The following is a 2,549-nucleotide window of genomic DNA, read 5'->3' as shown; positions in this document are numbered from 1 at the left end:
ATAACATTGTTGTTGCTGTTTGTTCCTTCTCGAGCCATTCCTCGCTCATAAGGGCTAGTTTCCCGGTTTCATTGGCGTATAGGGTCCCCACCTGAACGGGATGCCCGTCCGTCGCAGGTGAGCGGCAGGAGGAAAGAGCCAGCAGAAATTCGCCGTTACCTTCTGCCGGAGCCGCGTGGAGCTTAGGTGTTTCGCTCATAAACACACACATCACCCGGTCTGAGATTCGAACCTGCAATCTCTCGACCGCGAATCCGCTGCTTTAACCACTAGGCCATGTGCTTCCACGACTGTAATATTGGACTTGCAATACTCAACCAGCTTGTGTACAGTTTGTATATAGGGAGGTAACATTAACCCCTATTTAAATGTAGGTGTTATGTTAAAGCAAACGATACTGCGGTAGTCACAATGAAAGAGACTCTCGTATTGGTTTTTGGTGCAAAATGCACGCTTGTTTATATCGCCAGCGAGAAGATAAATACCTGTCATCTTCAGCGCCGACACCATCAGATCACGTGATGTCGACTTCTTTGGTTTTGTTAATGATGAACGCTCAATCGCTAAAGATGGAAACGATAAACCCACCCACCCCTGCCAGTGATATTCAGAAAAGCAGTCCCAGAAGAGGCGCTGGTGTCGCGTTTACCTCTCGGTATTAATACTACTACTGTCATACTTTTTTAACAAGATCACTGGCTAATGGCGACATCTGTGCTTGTTCTAGCGCTGTTTTTCGATATATCGGTAGCGAGAGTGGGTCGAACGTCCATCATTGACGAGGCCAAGGAAGGTCGAAATCACGTGATCTGGTGCTCTCGGCACTAGAGATGGCAGGGATTTATCTCCCCACTGGCGATATAAACAAAAGTGCATTTTGCCCCAAAAGCCAATATGAGAGTATCTCTCATGGAATCTACCGCAGTATAGTCTGTTCTAATACAACATCCATGTTTCAGTAGGGATAAATATTACCTCTCGATAGCTTCGGGCCGACCAAAGCCTTGTTACTGGATCTGGCAGACGGAAACTGAAAGAAGCCTATCGTGTGTGTGTGTGTGTGCGTATAAGTGTGTGACCACCGCTTAAAAACCAGTGTTGGTATGTTTATGTTCCCATAACTGAACAGTTCGACAAAAAAGAACGACAGAATAGGTACCAAGCTTTAAAAAAACAACTAAGTACCGGGGTTGATTCATTCGACTAAAAATTCTTCAAGGCGGTGCCCCAGCATGGCCGCAGTCTAATGACTGAAACAAATAAAAAGATTTTTAAAAAAGACAAGTATAATTATATGTTTCTATGTAAAGTTAATTACGGCATTAAATTGATTAAAGTAATTTAGAGTCATTAAAACTAATTACAAGGTTGTATCTCGTATTCTAAATTATAAAATCTCATTTTAATTATTCTAAACAACTGTGAATTATTCTTATTTTAATTTTTTTTGTTTTTAATTCTTTAAAGTGATTTAATTTGTGTTAATTAAAATAATTATTTATACAATTCTCGCACAACTTCTAAAAGGCATTCTTTTGACATTTATTTTCCCTTCATCTTCTGTGGTCAGCTGTTGACCCTCCATATTGTCTATCATCTTCCCTCGTGTTTCACTACCCCTCAGCTTATTTAATTCCCCCCCCCCCCACTCGTCTTTTTCTCTTTCTTTCTCTTCTGGTTCTGAAGGTGAAGAAAGTACTAAGGAGATTTTACTGTTATGAACATGACATCGCTAGAAGAGATCTCATCAGTGTGAAATAATCTTTTCTACTCTAGGCACAAAGCCAGAAATTTTGGAGGGGGGAACCAGTCGATTAGATCGACCCAGTATGCAACTGGTACTTAATTCATCGATCCCCGAAAGGATGAAAGACAAAGTTAACCTCGGCGAGATTTGAACTCAGAACGTAAAAGACAGACGAAATACCGCCAAGCATTTCGCCCGGCGTGCTAACGTCTCTGCCAGCTCGCTGCCTTATCAGTGTGAAATATTTTATGTGTTGCTTGGTTGAGAATTGTAATGGTCTATTGTCGAAGACTAATTAGGCTGAGTTAGACCAGGGTTTCTGAACCCCATTGATTTCTGTTTTACTCGGGTGGACCCTTATAGCCAATCGATGTTTAAAAAAAATGTCCATTATGTTTTCAGAATTAACTATTATTACGAATTGCAGAGATGGCGGCGATCTGACAGGAGCGTTAGCACGCCGGGCGAAATGCTAATCGGTATTTCGTCTGTCTTTACGTTCTGAGTTCAAATTCCGCCGAGGTTGACTTTGCCTTTCATCCTTTCAGGATCGATAAATTAAGCACCAGTGATGCACTGGGGTCGATGTCATCGACTATTCCCCACCCCACACACACACACACACACCACAAATTTCAGGCCTTGTGCCTATAGTAGAAAGGATTATTACGAATTGCATAGAAAAAACAAATTCAGATATATGGTGTATTGAAAAAGTATTAACAATTTACTGCAAAGAAATTTTAACCAAAAAAATCTCACAAGGATTGCTAAGGGCCATATGGGCTCCGGTTAATAAGCT

The sequence above is a fragment of the Octopus bimaculoides genome, chromosome 2 (assembly GCF_001194135.2).
Source record: "Octopus bimaculoides isolate UCB-OBI-ISO-001 chromosome 2, ASM119413v2, whole genome shotgun sequence".
In the NCBI taxonomy this organism is placed as follows: Eukaryota; Metazoa; Mollusca; class Cephalopoda; order Octopoda; family Octopodidae; genus Octopus; species Octopus bimaculoides.
This window is presented reverse-complemented; position numbering follows the sequence as displayed.